The sequence below is a fragment of the Mus caroli genome, unplaced genomic scaffold (assembly GCF_978045245.1).
Source record: "Mus caroli unplaced genomic scaffold, Mus_caroli_1 scaffold_10, whole genome shotgun sequence".
Classification (NCBI taxonomy): Eukaryota; Metazoa; Chordata; class Mammalia; order Rodentia; family Muridae; genus Mus; species Mus caroli.
Genome location: NW_028227265.1, coordinates 85,213,115 through 85,226,461, shown reverse-complemented (window position 1 = coordinate 85,226,461; position 13,347 = coordinate 85,213,115).

Below are 13,347 nucleotides of genomic sequence, written 5' to 3'. Positions count from 1 at the left end.
TATGGGGTGTGGATGACCTGTTACTGGACATGTCTTATTAAATGGGTTGCTGTATTAGGATTATAAACATTTTTCATTATTGGAAAGTGTGAAGGGGACCTTCTGCATACCTGTTTAGAACCAAAACCACCACGACACGGTTTTTATAGTGTCTGTATATTTGTGATGCAATGGTCTTGTAAAGGTTTTTACTGAAAACTATCATTAGCCAGCCTTTCTTACTGACAATAAATTATTAATAAAATACTTTAGCTTTACTGCCTGGTTTTCTTCTGCATTTATATTGCTGTTCATGATCCACCTGGTAAATTGAAATAAGGGAGATCAACATAGATGTAAAGTCTTTTTACAGTTGCAAAGCCAGGCCAGGCCATACTTATATATTAGCCACTAGGTGGCAGTTTATGGCCAATAAATGTTTTAATGGGCATCTGGGTGTTCAATAAGCCCTATACTCTACCAGCTTCCCTGGCGCTGGGATTATAGTTGCCTGCCAACATGTCCATTTGTAAAACACATGAATTATAATTGTGTGTGTGTGCATACGCACACATGTAAAGTCATGCAGTTTAAAATAGCTGACATTCGTAAAACTGTCCATCTATGACATACAACCCTTTAAAGCTCTCAGTGTGCTCCTTTTGAATTTTCACAGTACTATATTGTGCCTGTCAGCACTGTGCACTGTTGAAGGAGGGCATCTTGTTGCCTTTACTAACTCTGCAGTCTCTGGATGAACCCACTTAGTTAGGATTTCATTGCTGTGAAGAGACACCATGACCACGGCAAGTCTTCTAACGGAAAGCGTTTCCTTGGGGCTGGCTTACGGTGGTGGAGGTTTAGTCCGTCCTGGTGAGAAGCATGTGGCACACAGACAGGCATGGTGCTGGAGAAGGAGCTGGGAGTTCTCATCTTGATCTGCAGGCAGTCGGAGATTGTACCACACTGAGCCTAGCTTGAGGCTTACACTTTGGTGGGTAAAGTGCGGACCGATCGGTAAGTTATAAAACAGTGTATGGAACAGTGCTAAGTAAGGAAACATTTTGATGTATGAGGGAAGAAGAGACCTGGGACTTGGAGAAGGCAAGCTGTTATTTGAATGAAACCGTTAGATGGCTGAGGTGGCCATGCACGAATGTCTGGGAAGCGAGTATTCCAGTAGAGAATGCTTGTCTGTCAAACATGGAATACAGCTGGAGGAAATGAACTACATTGGAGGTGGAGTCCCATCTTCCCTCTGCCACTCCAGCCCTTTAGCATCTGTTCCTCTGTGGAATGCTGAGCTGCCTGTAGCAGTGGACCAGGGATTCCAGGCACCATCCTTTTTTGGTCTTTCAGGTTGGCATTCCTGTTGGTCCCTGGTTTGTTTCTGTTCATCAGTTGGCAGAATTGGAATGGGCCAGGAGAATTGGGCATTTTATAAAGATTTCAGGCATACAACTAGCCCACTCTAAAGCTGGTGTTCTATAATTACTATTACGTTTTGATTTAGAAAAAGAAGTGGTTTGGATATATTTGGAGCCGGCCTTTCATCCGGGAGCAGCTGTTTGAGCTGTGTATGGCGTTAACTCTGTGGGTGCGTCAGTGACTCGAGTGTGGCACACACCTAAAGGGGTATTTATACCAAGCCCTGCATCCTGCTTGTTGACTTCAAAGGGCAAGATCACTTTCCAAATACCATCTATCCCAAGCAGCTGCAAAGTAGCACTCACCTAGCTGCTACTTTTCAGACATTTTCCATTTCTCCATGGCATTTGAAGCATTAATGACTAAATATTCATTTTTACTTCTCTTCAGGACAGGTTTCTAGAAATGTGGGTTTCGGGGACATTGCTCCGAAGGTGAATTCCAATAGTGTAAAGCTGGAGCATCAACAAGTACCCTGCCGCAAATTCTTCAGCAGTGAGGGTCTCCACTGTGAGGGAGTGACGGCATTTTCTCCCTTCTCTTTCTCCGAGAGAGCAGCCCAGTGAGGACCAGCAGGCCAATCTCTCTGCAATAGACTTTTGCCAGACAACTGGAGACAGTCCTACCCTCCATTCTCCTTCTGAAAAAACAAATTCAGGAAAATTTATTTCAGTGAAAATAAAATCCAGCCAGGGAATGAGTCATTTCTGTGACATTAGCTTTAATGTTGATTTCATTTTCAGGAGCTTGTGTAGAAGGTAGGTTTGGGGTTTGTCATCCATGAGACCTCACAGCATATAATCCCGACCCTCCACTCCACATGGTTTTAGCAAATGGTACCCTGTGCACTGCCTTTGCTGGCTGGCAATGGGGGAGAAGATATCCGCCGGATTCAGGCTACCGAGACTAGTCGGGAACTCTAAAGGTCACTGCGGATGGTTTTCTCGATTGCACATTCACTCTGTGTACTTTTTGATTGCTCTTCAGCAGAGATATTAGGTTCAGTTTCAATTAGCGCACCAGCTGAGGGGAGAGTCAGAATTTAATTTCCTCACTCGCAGTTTACAGCCTCCGCTGTGAACAGAACGAACTACTTGAATCGAATAAAAATGGAGAGCTTCATTTTTTTTTTTCTTCCAAGAAAACCCCAATGCTTATGAACACTCAGGCACTTAGTGCCCGCGTTGTCGAGCTTGGACATCAAAGAGGCTACCTTTCCGAATGATGCCAGACCCTGGTGGGAGAAAAAAGTGATACATTCATTTCAATGAAAATGTCATTGGACCCAATACATCTTGCAAAGTGCTCACAGTGTCTGTGTATGCAGACCAGATGATGAATAGGAGCTATTTTTCTACATCATAGCCATTATCCAATTATCTTCACGGGGTAAGATGGAATTGCCAAAGTACCTAATGATGATCACTTCAATTCATTTTAATGTTTATGGGCCCTAACCAATAGTTTTGATGCAAGGGTGCACCTCTGCTGAGTATGGGGTTGGCCTCCAGTCAAACACTTGGGAGCACAGTTCTACTTTCTCAAATCCACAGTGTTAGCCTACCTGCAAGTCAGAACTGCTGGTATATATTTACATGTTCTAGTTTCTGTGATGAGTGTGTGTGTGTGTGTGTGTGTGTGTATGTATGTATGTATATTGGATTCTTGTATTCATTTTTTTGATTACATATATATATTTATGTAATGCTTCATGTTTTGGTATATATAGTTTTGATACACATAGTAAAATGTTTACTTAGTATTCAAGCAGATTCATATTTATCTTTTCAGCTCACAAATGGTGTGTGTGTGTGTGTGTGTGTGTGTGTGTGTGTGTGAAAAGTACTAAGACCTAGGGATGGTAGCATAGGGCTGTAGTCCTGGCATTTGGGAGGTAGAGGCAGGAGAATTATAAGTTCCAGGCCAGTTTGAGCTACATAGCCAAGATTCAATCAATAAATAAAACCTAAAATTTACTCCGTTGGCAAATGTCCTATTTTGGCAAACAGAATGAGAAATGTCCCCCACAGGTTCATATATTTGAGCAAGCAGTCGCCAGCAGGTGGTGCTGTTTGCAGAGATTCAGGAGGTGGAGTCTTGTTAGAAAGAGTCTATGCCTGGAGGTGAGCTTGGAAACTTTGTAGCCAGCCTCCCCTTCAGGTCTCTCTGCTTCATGTTTGTTGTAGGCTTCCTGCTTTGGCTTCTTGCCCTTATGGCACTCTGCCATTACAGATCCTCCCTCCTTAGCCGAGCCGTGAGCCCCAAATAAAACTTCCCTCCCATATGTTGATTTGGATGCTTTACCACAGCAACAGGAAAGTAACTCATAGCTGTAATCGTTATACTATACATTAGATCTCGATCTAGTACGGCTCAAGCTGTATACATAAAACCGTCTGACCTTTGACCTCCACCTCATCTCCTCCTCATGACCTTCACACCTGACCCCTGGTAGCCATTTTTTCTTCTCTCAGTTTCTATGTATCTGGGTTTTTTGTTTGGTTGGGTTTTGTTCTGCAGTTAAATGAAACCAGGTATTTTTCTGTGTCTGACTCTCCTGACATAATAGCATGATGGCTTCCATGTTCATACAGGGATGTCTTAGTTAGGGTTCCCATTGCTGCAACAGAAACACCATGACCAAAAAGCAAGTTGGGAAGGAAAGGGTTTATTCAGCTTACACTTCAGGGTTGATGTTCTTTCTTGAAAGAAGCCAGGGTGGGAACTAAGCCTAGGGCAGGAACCTAGAGATGTGAGCTGGTGAAGAGGCCACAGGGGGCGCTGCTTACTGGATTACTCACCATGGCTTGCTCAGAAGGCTGTCTCATTGAACCCAGGACCACCAGCCCAGAGATGGCACCACCCACAGTGGGCTGGATCCTCCCCCATCAATCACTAGTGGAGAAAATGTCTTACAGCTGGATCTTATAGAGGGATTCCCCTCCATTGATATTCCTTCCTTTCAGATAGCTCTGGTCAGTGTGCCCAGCTGACAGAAGACTCGCCAGCCCGTGTCAGTTGTCAGGGTTTCCCTTTGTATAACAAAAAGAAGATGTCTAATTGTTTGGGAGCTGTTTTAATAAAAGACATCTATTTAATTTTCAAAACTGAACACTGACAGTGTTAAGTCAATTAAGGCACGGGACAATTTAAACGTATCACTCAAGCAACAGTCAGACTTTTCTGCTGAAAGCACGACTCAGGAAATTGCAAGCTAAAAATGCAGGGAATCTGTATTTGTGAGTTGATAATTAGCTGAGGCTTAATTTTAAAAGAGATTTATTGATTCTTACTTTCTAATGAGTATTTGCCTGCGTGTATGTCTCTCTACCCTCAAGGGTCAAAAGAAGGGAAGGGTCTCCCAGAGCTAGAGTTACACATGGCTGCTAGCCACTGTATGGGTGATGGAAATTGAGTATTGGTCTTCTGTAAGGCTTAATTTTGTAGGGAATAGGGCCTTTGGGCATCAAATTCTTATCAAGTTTAACCTTTCCCCAAATTAATAAGTCTACTTTCTATAAAGGCAATTTTCATAAGTTTGATAATTTGGAATCCCTCATTTTATTGCACTCATAAATACTAATTTTTAATGCTCCTTTGAAAATTATAAGTATATATGCTCGTGTGTGTGGGTGTGTGTGTGTGTGCATTGTTTGCTATACATGATGCATTTGTGTAAGCATGCATGCTATATATAGTATGTGAAGATCAGAAGACAACTTTGTGAAATCAGGTCTCTCATTCCACCGTCACGTAGATCCCAGATGTCAAACTCAGGTCACCAGGCTTGGCCAGCAAGTGCCATTATCTGCTGAGCTATCTCACTGACTCAATATGGAAGAATTTTAAGACCACCAACACTAATGTTAGTGTCTCATCTTGCTAGTTCCCCCACCCCACTGAATCCACGCTGAAAAACACAAAGGTTTTTCAGAAAGACGCTGAAAAACACAAAGGTTAAAAACTTGGTCTTACAAGGATTCTATTGGTGAATAGTTGAGCGAGTATTTGTGGGAGACCTAATTTTCCAGCTCCAGAAAGAACTAGGCAGAGAGAGCCTCTCCCTCTGGAAAGCTCACCATTTGCAATGCAGCTGATCAAACACTGACTCTGGGTCCAGTGAACCTTCATTTCAAAAGATGTGCAAACACTGATTTCCTCGGTAAGTGCAAACGATGTCTTACTATGCACAGATTCCAGTAAGGGATATTTTGAGTCTCTCTCTCTCTCTCTCTCTCTCTCTCTCTCTGTACACTGCTTGCTCTATACACTATGTATTTTTGCTATGCAGGATGTATACAGTCTCCAGATTCCTTTATGACATATTTTGAAATCTATATGTTATGACGGCCTGTGCTTAGCTTTCCTTGACTAGGTCCTGCACTGGGGTCCTTTCCAACTCTCTCCAACATACTCTCTGAGGATGATGCATCTCTCTCGACAACACCTCCAATGGTTTTTTTTTTTTTTTACTCCCCCTCACTGTTGGAGTCCCTGTCTCAAACTAAACAAAGCCAAACCATTTATACTATTTGATGCATAGCATCAATTTTCACACTATGGCTAGAGCCCAAGATCCAACTTTTTAGTTCTTTGATACTGAATTAAATATCTCTGGTTTATGAGTTGAAACTTAAACAGCAACAATGACAACGGCAACAATGACGACGACAACAATAACAACAACAAAGCTCTTGAAGGAGCAAAGCCTATGACAGCTATGTAGATGCCCCTCCCAGGTTTCCCACAATTCTCTGGCTTCTTCTCTATTTGGATGACCAATATGACCATTTTGTTGATGTTAAAGTCATCAATAAGTGAAACTCATAAGCATTTGAAATTGTTGGGTGTTTTTTTTTTCTTTAAAAGAGTCATAAACTTCAGGTCCTTGCCACAAAGATTCTCTTCCTAAAGCTCTTCAGAAAATGTTCTCTAGGTTAGTTGACACTGTTGGTCTTCCTGTGGGGTTGCCATCTCCTTCTGCTCCTTCAGTCCTTCCCCTAACTCTTCCTTAGGGGTCCCTGACCTTCATCCAATGCTTGGTTGTGAGTATCTGCAACTGTGTCAGTCAGCTGCTGGCACAGCCTCTCAGAGCTTCCAGAGACTGAGCCATCGACCCAAGAGCATACTCAGGCTGGTCTGAACACCCCGTTCCCTGCCCCCACATTTATCTAGCAGAGGGATGCCTAGTAGAGGGATGTGCCTAATACCGTAGAGACTTGATGCCCCGGGGAGGAGGGATGTGGGGGGAGGGAACCCTCTCAGAGGCAAAGGAGAGGGGGGATAGGGGAAGAACTCTGTGAGGGGCCACAGGGATGGGGCAACATTTGGAATGTAAATGAATAAAAAAAGTAAAGAGATGTTCTCTAAAAGAATGGTGTTATGAGGATTTCTTTCATTAACATTTTCATTAAACTGCACTGATAGGGCTGGCAAGATGACTCAGTCAGTGGAAGAGTGCGCTGCTGAGCCTGAAACCCTGAGTTCCATCCCAAGACCCTGCACAGCAAAAGTCGAGAACCTATGCCTTGTCCTCTAACCTTCGTATTTGCATATATATATATATATATATATATATATATATATATATATATATAATACGCACCCTATGAAGGGATGCGTCCTTCAGTGAAGGATACCCCTACTGTACTGACAGTTCCACCATTACCAACACTGGATTCTGCAAATCACTGTTGGTGGCCAGGCATGGTGGCATATGACTATAATCATTGCGCTATGGATGAAGAGGCAAGAGAATTGAAGCAAATTGCAGGCCAGCATTATCTCCAGAGCAGTTTGGTCTACCAAAGCTACTTTGCTAGGCCCCATCTCAAACTAAACAGAACCAAACCTTTTATACTGTTTGTTGCATGGCATCAATATTCACGTTGTGGCTAGAGCCCGAGATCCAACTTTTAGTTCTTTGGTATTGAATTAAATATCTCTGATTTATGAGTTGAAACTTAAAAAGAAAAGAAAAGAAAAAACTCTTGGGGAGCAAAGCCTAAGAGAGTTAAATGCTGACTGAGCTATCTATTCACAAGCACACACTGTATGTGAGACTCAACTGTGAACCCGCAAGTCAGATGGCAGAGGCCCACTGTCAGCTCTCACCCATGATCCTTTCCCAGTTTTAACTCAGTCAGTGATGTAAAATTCAGTAAAGTTTACTTTTCTTAGAATTGTCAGACTCCTCTTTAAAACAAACAAACAAACAAACAAAAATACAAACAAACATACCAGAGTTAGTGTCAGAGAGACTCTCTCTTACACTCTCCTATAGAAGAAGCTTCCTGGTTTCACGGTGTACACGTGGGCTTCTCATTCTCTTTTGAATTATTTTTGTGCAGTGTATAAGATGCAGCAGGAATCCGGTCTCTTGGCATCGTTAATGGAAGAGAGTGTCTTTTCCCACTCCTGGTAGATACACACTTTACAATGGATGTTCTGTTGTTAGGTACCATGGGCAACATAACATTTTATTTATAAACCTCGTGAAAAACACAAATTCCACCTGCTAAATCAGGTGAAGACACATCAAAAAACAAAACAAATAAAAACAAGAGCAAACCTCTCCAATAGAAAGCTGTTAATGCATAAAAACTGTTTTCAAGCCACCAGAAAAAAAAAAAGAAAGAAAGAAAAGAAAGCAAAGCAACAGGTCTTTGAGATTCCACCTCGCTGCAGTCAGAGAATGTCCAACTTCAAGACAATGCATACTGGTGATGATTTGGGAAAGAAAAGGTCCCTGGTGCAGCCATTATGGTTATAAGTGTGGAACTCCAGCAATCTAAGACTAGAAGTACCACCTGACTCAGCTCTACCGTTCCTGCACATGCAACCAACCCGGGGCTGCTGTTGTTACTGTTTTGTTTTTAGACATTTTCCCTCTGTGCAGCCCTAACTGTCCTGGCACTCAAACTCAGAGATCTGTGTGCCTATGCTTCCTGAGTTCTGGGGTTAAAGGTGTGAGTCTCTGCCATGCCCAGCCTCTAAAGGTCTGTGTATCCCACCACAGTGATCCGTGTACATCCATGTACACTAATGCTCTTTTCACAGTACAAAGCAGATGGAATCAGCTTACATGTCCATCAGTGGAAGAATGGATAATGGGAATATAGCACATACACACAATAGGATTTTACTCATATAGCAACTCGATATGACGTGTGGAGAGCTAGAAACTTAGCTCAATAGCTAAAAGCACTCACCGTTCTTGCAGAGGAACAGCAAGTGGGCTTGGTTTGGTTCCACCAAAATGGGTTTGGTTCCCAGCCCCCATGCGGCAGCTCACAACTCTCTGCAACTCCAGTTCCAGGGCATCCGATGCTTTCTTCTGGCCGCTGCAGCGCCAGGGGAATTTATATATGTACGCTTACATACATGGAAGCAGAACACTCATATACATTCGACTAAAATAAATGGAGATCTTTTAAAGAAGGAAATTACAAGAAAATGGTTGGAACTAGAAAACATTATGTTAAAGGGGGTGAGGGCTCAGAAAGGCAGATGCAGTGGGCCAGTTGTTCTCTTGTATGTGGCTCCTAGCTGCTAGTTGTTAAGTATGTATGCCTGTTGGAGAGTAAATGTGGGTAGAGGCCAAGGAACTAGAAAAAGGTCCACAAGATGGGAAAGACAAGACACTTTAAGGGAGGATGTTGGGGAAGACAACGGAATGCATGACATTCTAAAAGAGAAGGGGATTCTGGTGGGAATGTGAACAGCAGCATCCAGGAAACAGGGAGATGGGGGAGGAGTTCTCATTCTTTCAGCCTGCTTCTCCCACACTTTGCCTTGCGAGGTCCACTTCACCTTGGCTTAAAGTGTTAGAGACGCTGAAGCTCCGTCCCTTGTCCCCACTCTGCACCTGGCCTCATTCTTTCATTCTATTCGTCATCACCTGGCTCTTTCATCTCGTGAGCCGTGTTCTCAAATATTAGCTTAGACCGCTTTCTCTTTACCCAGTCAACATAACCAGCAACAGAAGTTACTTAGGAGGAGCAAGGGCCATTGACTGCGAAACAGTTTCTCGGTGTGGTTACAGGGTCACAAGCATGGAGCTACGGAACAATCCTTTTTTACGGGGAGCAGCCCGTTGGTGCCTACCTTTCATGTAGGAAGTCCCTGGCTTGATTTCCAGAATGCAGGAGACTGTGCGTGGCGGCACGTGCTTGCAATCCTAACCCTCGGGGAGCAGAAGCAGGAAGGTCAGAAGTTCAAAGTGACCCTTGGCTAGGGCCTTTGAGGTCAGAGTAGCGTGAGATCCCATCTTACAACAAAACATCACCCCCCCACCCCCCCACACACACACAACAAAGAGCAAAATTATTATATTATGGGCTTGTTTTTTGGTTTGTTTGTTTGTTTTGCTTTGTTCTGGTTTTGTCTCTCGGTGAAAGTAGATCATAAAGAGCCTTTCTGCTCACTTTGTAAACCTTTTCAAAACTAAAGCAGCTGGAGAGAAGGCTCAGCGGTTAAGAGCACTGACTGCTCTTCCAGAGGTCCTGAGTTCAAATCCCAGCAACCACATAGTGGCTCACAACCATCTGTAATGGGATCTGATGCCCTCTTCTGATGTGTCTAAAAACAGCTACAGTGTACTAATACATAAAATAAAAATAAATCTGTAAAAAACAGGGGAGGGGGCGGGGCGGGCGGGACATCACTGAGTGAATTTCCAGCTCAGAACACAAGAACAATACCCTCATGGACTACTTCATGCTTCGCTGAGAGGAAAGGACACAGAGTGACACCCTCCTGTCCTTGCTGGCAAGAACAATGGAGGTGAAGCTCTTGGGCCCCTGGTTCAGAAAGTACCGTCCCCCCTCACTGTTAGCATTTCTTCTAGGCTCCGCCCCACAGTTACCTGGCAACAGCCAGGCGTGCCTGACTCACTATAAAAGGGACTATTTTCTCTCTTGCTCTCTTACCCTCTTCCTTATCTGTCCCCTCCTCTCTCTCTCCACGTATTCATGGCCTTCTCTGTCTCTTTCCCTGTCCCTTCCCCTCCCCTCCTCTCCCTCTCCCTTTCTCTGTCTCTATCACCCCCTCAACTCCCCTCCTCATGACCTGAATAAACTCTATCCCGTACTATATCTGACACTCGGCTGGTCCCTCAGCAGGAAGGGATGCCTCAGCAAGGGCCTGCACCTCACCATACCAAGCATATCCCTGGCCTTTCTGTCTTTCTGTTAGTGGTCAGGGTATTATCAGTCAATGTCTGTAAGCTATGAAATCATTTACCTCTGGGCAGCTTCGTTATTGTGTCTCCTCCAGCAAGGCCACACCCAGAGGCCCCTCCCTTGCTCTCCTTCCTGAAAAACAAAAACAAAAACAAAACTTATTTTCACAGTCATGGTTCCTGGGTTACAAATGTTTTGACTTACTGAAGCTTCCCAGGCGTGCTCAGGAGACACTTGGAATGAAATTGCTCATGACATTCAGGCCCCGGTTCTAATCCAAGCTTTATGGCGGGCCCTCTAGAAAAATAGAACTTCTCCTAAGATCAAAGGGATTGGAGTTCCCCACACCCTCAGGGTTTAAGATGAGGTCTCAGCCCTGCTATAGATGGACTAACTCATGGCTGAAATCTAATGTTTCCTTGTGGCAGAAGTAAGTTTATCAAATCTGGACAAGTCTCTGTTGCTTTAGAGGTAAGCGAATTTCTATATAGTGGCACCAGGTGCATTCTCTCTCTCTCTCTCTCTCTCTCTCTCTCTCTCTCTCTCTCTCTGTGTGTGTGTGTGTGTGTGTGTGTGTGTGTGTGTGTGTGTGTATGTGTGGTGTGTTCACACAGCAATATCCTTTATTTGAGCCCAGCAGGCAGTGTCCAGGTGTATAATGTATGATTGTACATCTTCTCTTTCGGTGGTAGAAAAAAAAATCCCACAGAGGCTTTTAATGTATTCAGGACTTGTGTTCAGCAAGGTTTTGAGCAGCAGAGAACCCATTTATAGGGAAATTAATGATTCAGTTTCTCACCTGTAGTTGGAAGGAAAAAAAGAACGTATCTTTCTCTGTTAGCTACCGTGACAGACAAATGCTCCTGTCCCACCAGGAGGACCTCATTCCTTCCCCAGCATGCCACTGGAGATCCAGCCCTCCTCTGAGATAAAGCCCTTCTGGGTGTGCTTTGAGCTCAGGCATTCTTTCCAGGTCAGTCTCTGGAGTTGCATGGAGAGTGCAGGAGCTATGTCTTGTAGCAGTTCCCACAAAGATCACAAATCCATCTTTAAGCTGTTCTTGTCCACTGCAGCTCTTACTGTAAACCATAACTGAACAATCAGCTCTCTTGTGGGCCCCACTTTTCTGGCTTACTAGGTGTGTGTGTGTGTGTGTGTGAGAGAGAGAGAGAGAGAGAGAGAGAGAGAGAAAGCCAAGGCACATGTATCAGAGAACAGCCTTGGGCCTTGGGTGTGAGTCCTGCCTTCTGCCTTGTTTGAGGCAGAGTCTTTATTGGTCCGTGTTGGAAACACCGGGCTAGCTGACTTTGGACCTATGGCTGCTCCTCTCTGCTCCCCATCGGGACACAGAGGCCTGTCTATGTGGGCTTTGGAGATAAGAACTCAGGACTTTCAGAAAGGGGCTGGGAGGGGAGGGGAAGTGGGAGGAACTGGGACGAGTAAAGGGAACAAAAATCATAATCAGGATGTATTAGATAAGAAAAAAAATCGATTTTTAATGAAATGGGGGAAAGGACCTCAGGTCTCAAACTTAGCAAGTTGAGCCATTGGGCCGTCCCGTTAGCCCAGTTTTGTTTTTTTTTAAAAAATATACAATTTACAAGAACTTCAGAGAGAAAATGGAGGAAAAGGCTTTGTGTATTTACCCCCAAATTGAGCCCTTTTGGTTTTGAGTAGTGGTACCAGGAACTAAACCCAGGGCTTTAGGTATGCTAAACATATACTATACCCCAGTGACACCCTCTAATTCTCAATTTCCAGTTTTAATTATTGTCTAATTATGAGCCCTAGTCATCTTGCCATTATTTTTACCCACACTCACTCAAAAATGTTACACTCGTTAATGCTTCATTGTTACATCATATATTCACATACATATATCATGTCATATATCAATGATATACATCATGTCATATATCATATATATCATATCATATATTGTATTGCTATACCATATATCATCTCCTGTTTTATATAGTTTATGTTATGTTTTTCTTATTATAGGTGTCAAACTTTTCTGTGGCCAATACCGGTCTATTGAGAAACACAGTCGCTTAGAAATGAGGTTTGGAGCTGTGGACTCAGGGGGACTCAAGTTCAAAACCTGTCTTCAGTCATGACTGATTGCATACCTCTGCACGTTACTTCACTGGCCAGTGTTGCAGGGTTTCAGCCAACATATGGCCCTCACAGTGTCAAACCCTGTCAGATTAACATGGTGTAAGACCGCCCATTTGAAAAAGCTCTCCCAGGGCTGTGCAGTTGGTGACCTAAGCTCCTGGGTCTTTTCTATGCTCACGACGATGGGTTTTGGTCCCACTCTCCCTCTCATGCTCACTTAGTGAGGGAGCCCTTCCTTACCTCAAGTTTAGAGACTCACTTGCCCACATTCCCTTAAAGGTATCTTCCTGTCCATCACCAATTTCCCTCATTGCTAATTTAAAACGTTAACCTTCTTAAGTCTGTGCTTTATTCTTGGTTTAGACGAAATCTCGCACGTCCCAGGTTTGTCCTGAACAGCGGAGGATGGCCTTGAACCTCTGATCCTTTGCCTTCCCTCCTGGGTACTGGGGTTACGTGGCTGAGGTGCCACATCCAGTTTATACAGCACTAGAGATGGAGTCTAAGATTTTGCAAATGCTGGACAGGAACCCTAATGACAGAGCCACATGCTCGGGCCCCTCAATTCTGCATTGCATTTCTTCTTGAAATTATGGATGAACACAACCATTTTACTTAATAGGATTTTTTGAGACAG